This window comes from Nicotiana tomentosiformis, chromosome 10 (assembly GCF_000390325.3).
Source record: "Nicotiana tomentosiformis chromosome 10, ASM39032v3, whole genome shotgun sequence".
Classification (NCBI taxonomy): domain Eukaryota; kingdom Viridiplantae; phylum Streptophyta; class Magnoliopsida; order Solanales; family Solanaceae; genus Nicotiana; species Nicotiana tomentosiformis.
The window spans coordinates 26,373,816-26,380,745 of NC_090821.1; positions in this window are offsets into that span (position 1 = coordinate 26,373,816).

Below are 6,930 nucleotides of genomic sequence, written 5' to 3' on the forward strand. Positions count from 1 at the left end.
TTTTTTTTTTTTTTGGGAGTTATGTCCATTTATAAGTAGGTCATTATCAAAATTGGCCAATTCATAAAATATTACTAATATTAGTCAAATATTACTAATATTAGCCAATTAGTTATTTATAGCAAAAAAAGTTAAATTTTTGCTTTCTTTTGAGTGGGTGTTATTAGAATAGATTAGGTATATCTTAAGGAGCTTGAATCTAAGTTTTGGGATGATTTGGTAAAGTTTTGAGGTGGTTTGAATAGAAAATTCGATGTAAAAACTAAACATGAAAAATGATGTGTATCACACTGTATATCATTTGTGTATCATATATGTATCATATTTGTATCAGTTGTGTATCACATTTATACCTATGTGTGAGATACATGTGTCGCAGAAGCGTTTTTGAACTCGATTTAATTATGAATTTTGATACAAAACCACTCCTAATCACCTCTAATCTTCCTCAAATTTTGTATATTGACTTATCTATATGTTTTCTATTAATTTCAACTATAGCCATTGAAAAAGTTCCTTTTTTGCTTAGATTTTTGGAATATTGTATTTTATTTTGTATTTCATCACCTTATTTGCTACCTCATCCATGAAAATTCCATTCTGTCTTGCATCTAATGTTGTTAATCACGTTTAAAAATATGAAAGGAGATTTTTACATGTGATTCTTTGAGAGAAAGAGCCTTATTTATTTGGTTTTTCATTTTTTATATGTGGTTGGCTAGTTTTGGTGAGTCTATGACTAATGGCTATAGGTTGGTAAGTTAAGACTTATTTGGGACATTTGTGTAAGTTCTCCCTCTTTTTTTGTTTCTTTTTTTCGTGAGAAAAGGACGATAAGAGCCTATTTTAAAAACTTTATGATCAAAACGTTATAAATAAAATATACCATGATTTAAATATTGGTATATCACATAGTTAATGTTGTCTAATGGGACGGAATGGGATGATTTTAGCAGGACGAGACGGACGATTTCTTAACAGGATTAAGGGAACCGAGACGTTAGCGGGACGAACCCCTAGGCCCATCCCATCCCACTAACTAACGGGGCGAAATGAGACGAAACGGAACGAGACGAGACGAGATGGAAGCCCTTCGTGGGATTTTTTTAAATTTTTATTAAGTTAAATATATTTAAAAAAATTATAATTGCAATGGCTAAGTTTTTAAAATTAGCGACGACTAGTTTTCTAATAAACTTCAAACTTAATAAATTATAAAAACTCTAATTAAGAAAAAAGAAAATGTAAAAAAAAAAAAACTGTAGCAAAATATTTTAGTATATATAAATTTTTTAAGTACTTAAAAAAATACTTGTAGTTTATTTAACATATTTCCAAGTATGTACTACTATGAAGTAACTAAGTAAGACAATCCTTAAGAAAATTCAAGGTTTAAAGCCTTTTAGTTTATCTAATTAAAATTTTAAATTTAATACATAAATACAAGTCTTTTGAAAAGCACCTAATCACCACCTTCTAGAAAAGATTCCGGTTAAATTAGGCCTCTAAGTAGATAATTACAAATTATCATGCTAATGTCTATACTTTCCTATATAGCTTCTTTCTAACTTTCGTATAATATCAAAGGGAAGCTCCTCTAGAACTGGCAATGTAGCTTGATGTTCCATGAGTTCCATGTCATCATCGCTTTCAGTGCAAAGTTCTCATTGTAGTCTTCTTCTTCCTTAGTGGTTAATTTTGTTAGGCCAAATTTCTTCTTTCTGCATTGATCCAATCTTTGAAAAAGAACGAAAATCTCTAGGCTGTCCTCCACTAATAAATATTTGTGGTCTCCGATTTGAAATCTTGTCATGCTAAAAGCACACTTCAAAGCTATTGATGACTCTTGAAAAGCCAGTACATCTCTCGAGCCATTCTTCAAAGTATTCGAAATACCTTGTCATGCCCCCTCAACCATGCTAAAAGCTGCTCTTTGCCTTCTTCATCTTTAATAGATTCTAATCCCTGATTAATAGAAACATCAAGTTTATTTCCAATACCAGTTGAATCACGATCTCCATACCTTCCTACACTTTATCTTTTACTCTAGCCTTAGATGTACACTGTCTAGAGTTGCCATATTTTTATACTTATCAAACATTAATTTGGCATGAACATATATGTTAGCTTGGTATTCTTCGACAGTTGGCATTTTAGTTTTTGAAATTTCTAATTTCTCATAAATTTTATGAACACGTTCTTTTGCACCTCGTAATTTTAAAGATGGGTCAAGTATAGTAAAAATTAAATAAATAGTGAGAAATTTAAAAAATATTTTTTTAATTTCTAAATTATTTCTTCAACGGCTCGTGTATATGCATCTAATCTTATACTTAGCAAATACAGCTAAAATTCCACAAATATACTACAATAGTTGTGTAATAGTGGGACAATATATACCAAAAAATTATTTTGTAGCATAATAAATTTTTTTAAGAATTTAGTAAGCTTGTGAATTTCTTTCCAATCAGACTCGATAATTTAATTAATAGGGATAGCATTATATGCATTATATATCATTTGTATATGCAGCCGATAGATATAAGCAACTTTTAGCATTTCGTAAGTAGAATGTCACCTAGTACAAACATCTTTTGGAACTTTTCTATATGAAAGTTCAACATAGACACATCGCTCTTTAAATTCACAAATTCTACTCGCTTTATTAGCATGAAAGATATATGCACAAGCATATTTTATTTTAGCACAAAAAGCGGCAAATAAATCGATACTAGCTTTGACGACCAAATTAGATATATGACATGCACATCTAACATAGAAAATTGAGTCATAAAGTTGGAAAATTCTAACTTTTAAGTTATTTGCTGCAATAATATTAGCAGGAGAATTATTTAATGTGATAGTTAAAAATTTGTTAATAAGACCATAAAATTGAACAATTTCTAAAACAGTAGAAGCAATATATGCTCCAGTGTATTTTGAATCAACAAATTTATAAGCAATAATATATTTTTTCACGCTTTAGTTATAATCATCCAATGATATGTAACAGTTAAATGATCGCCATTAGGACTACGATCTATATCAGAACGAAAGATACTTTATATTCTAAGTGGTAAAATATACAAGGTATATACTAAGATAGTCATTTTGAAATTAAAATATATCATTTCTACTGTGGTTATAGGAAAACCTTGAAAAATACATGTCTGTCATTTTGAGCTCTAGCACGTTGTTCGGCGGTTTGAGACCTTGAGTAGCTTCACTTCATGCATTATGACTTGCACGTGTAGTCAGATTAGATTTTCGAGAAGATCAGAGTTGGTTTGGAAGAATGTTTCTCGATTCGGAAGCTTTAAGTTGGAAGAGTTGACCAAGGTTTGAATTTTGAGTATATGACCTCGGATCAGAGTTTTGACAGTTCTGTTATGTCCAAATGATGATTTTGGACTTAGGTGTATATCCGGATTTGGATTTGAAGGTCCGTAGGTTAATTTGATGCTTTTGGCAAAAGTTGAAAGATTGAAGATTTAGAAGGTTGATAGGTTTGACCGGGAGTTGACTTTATTAATATCGGATCCGAATTGTGCTTTCAGAAGTTGGTATAGGTTCGTTGTGTCATTTGGGACTTGCATGTAGATTTGGTATGGTTCGACATGAGTTTTAGAAGTTTAAAAGTTCATTAGGCTTGGATTGATTTGTGATTCATGGTTTTGATATTGTTTGGTGTGATTTGAAGCCTCGAGTAGGTTTGTGCTATGTTTTGGGAATGATTTGTGTAATTGGACGAGGTTCCGGAGGCATCAGATGTGTTTGGGTTGTGTCGCGCTCTTAGCATCGTTTCTTTGGGCATAAAGGGTACCATATTGAGAAAATGATATTTAATTTGTGATTAGCCTAAACCATTAGATCTGTATCGTAATTAAGGAACCATAGCAACAAGAATCGTCGAATTTCGAGGTCGTATGAGAGAGTTATATCCATTTCCGTGTCGAAAAAGATTGTTGGTTTCTGGTGCGAACTTTTGTTCTTCGTGAACGCGAGAGAGGTTCCGCGAACGCGAAGAAGGAAATTTGGGTTGACCTGTCAACACAAAAAAATTCTCTTCGCGAACACGAAGGTGTCCCGCAAAGGTGATAAAAATCACCTGGGTAGTGTTTTAAATGGGCATATCGAACATTTTAGTAATTTGAGTATATCTTGAGTTCTAGAGCTCCGTTTGAAGTAATTTTCGTGGCGTTGTTCTCGTCTCAACAAGAAGGTAAATATCCAACCTTTATTTTGATGTTTTCCATGATTATTTCTGTTGGTTAATATTTTTATTCATATTTGGATTGTAAAAATTAGGATTTTGAGCCCCAAAGTTGAGAAATGACAAATCTTTGATTTGAGAGTCAATTCATGGACGAAATTCGATGATTTTTTGGATATAAATTATATAAGTTATGGGTAATATATATTTTTGATAATTTTAGAAATCCTGGACGTGGTCCCTGTGGTTGACTATGTTAACTTTTCGAGCTAAGTTGGGAATTATTATAAATTATTAAATTACGAGTATTGGCATATATTTTGATTGGTTTACACGTTGTTTGATTAGTTTCGGATTGTTTGGCATCGATTTGAGGAGTTAGAGAGGCGTTGGAGCCGGTTATCGGATTTTGGAGCGAGGTAAGTCTCTCGTCTAACATTATGAGGGGGGATTTAGCTCATATGTGTTATTTATTATGTGCTATATGTTGTGGAAACTACGTACGTATGAGGTAATGAGTGTCCGTGTTTATACTAGAATTCCTGGTTATGTCCGGGTAGACTTAGACTCACGCCATGCTTTAATTATACTATTTGAGTTATTCTTGCCAATTTAAATGTTTTAATTTACATTTAGCTTGAGACTAGACTCGCATATAGTATCATACTTGCGATTTAAGATACTTGATGAGCTACTTGATTAGCCGTGAAAATTGTACTTTTCTTTACAGTTTCTTCTGTGTTGTGCGTATTCGTCCGATAGTTTTTCTTGAATTTTATAATTCACACGTATATTCGTGAGTAGGGTTAGTGAACCATCAAAGTTTCATATTCTAATGGGATCAGGTTGAACGCCTCAGAAATACTCTTATGGGATCGGGGCGTTCACCTCGGTAGAGTAACATATTCTTATGAGATCAGGTCGTTCGCATCGGCAGTATAATGTATCATATTTTTATGGGATCAGGTCGTTCGCCTCGGTAGGATTATGTATCACACTGTTATGGGATCGGGTCATTCACCTCGGCAGTTCTATGAAACACTCTTATGGGATTAGGCCACTCGCCTCAGCAGAATCGTGCAAAATACTTGATAAGGAGTCCGCATACTCATGAGTTTCCTGACTTGAGATGTGACCGGTGATTTGGTATTGACCATTATGTATTCCATTTGAGGAGGTATCCGATAATTAAGGACTTTGTGTTCACTATTCAGTTGTAGACCGTATTATTTGCCTATATCTATTCTCACTGTTTACTTACCATGTTTCATACTTGTCTACCTTATTATATTTGATTTATTGGACCACTAGTAAGTGTCAATGTCGACCCCTCGTCACTACCTCTTCAGGGTTAGGCTAGATACTTACTGGGTACACGTTGATTTACGTACTCACACTACACTTCTGTACTGAATGTGCAGGTACTGAGGCATGTATATTAGGTGGTCATCTTGGCGCATTGGTGCAGCTGCTGAGGGGACTTTATGCGAGCTGCATTCTACGCTACGATTCACAGCACACAGAGTTTCCATCTTATTCAGTTATCATATCTTGTCTATTTTATATTTCAGACATATGTTGTGGTAGTGTTGTATTGTTCTAGTAGATGCTCATGCTCTTGTGACACCGGGTTTTAGGGGTTTCTAGTGGATGTTCATTATTTTATTTCATGTTATTATTATCACATCACTTTATGATTTATTTATATTCGGAAATTTGGTAAAGAAAAGCACATGTTTCTATGAGTGCTAGATTTTATTCTATTTATTTAATGAAATTCTTGATTTTAAAAATTTAAAATGGATAGTTCACGCGTTAGCTTGCCTAGCAGCATAGTTGGGCGCCAACCTGACCTATTATGGAACTTGGGTCGTGACAACGGAATTATGTGAGTCTTGTATATAATGCTCAAAAGCGGGTTGGGAAGGAAACGTAAAAGGTACGCCACAGATAGCGTCCATTTTTGCTATATTTTCATGATCTCTTTCTTTGTTATAGGGACATTGTAAATCATCAACAAGGTTAAACTATTGTTTGACATAATTAGAACCCTAGCCAGATCCAGTAGGAGCGCCAGAAGTGCCATTAGGATTCGGTATCTCTTCGACATATATTTGAGCTTGAATCTATATATCTTTGTATTTAGTTTTCTAGTGTCTCCTTAAACCCCTCGTCCCACTTGCTTTTCCACTCGTCCCATGTGCAAATGATGATTACATTTGTTACAAGTTGCAACACATGCATCTTTATCGAGAGTAAAAAATAGCCATGCAAGTTATGTTCTTTGGCGTGTTTAACCTTACCCCTAGTAGGTAGGGGTGTCAATGGTTCGGTTCGGCCGATTATTTTATAAAATTTGCATCATACCAATTTTTCGGTTATTCTATTATGTATAACTAAAATTAGACTTTTTGAAGCCGTCCCAATTATGTCAGTTTCTCTTCGGTATCGATACAGGTCGGTTAATTTTCGGTATTTTTTAAAAGGTCATGTAAAAGTCACTAATAAAAGTAGAAATACAATACTATACATACTTTTATAGGACTTAGCAAAACTCTCTAGATAGTTTTATTGTTTAAATGGTGATGAATTAAGAAACATGAAAGGTGGCTAGAGTATAAATCCATCAACAATTCTACACTGTCATAAAAGAAACTAAGCAAAGACAAAGAAAAGATAAATCACACGAGTAGAAAGATATTAACTAAGCTGAGATT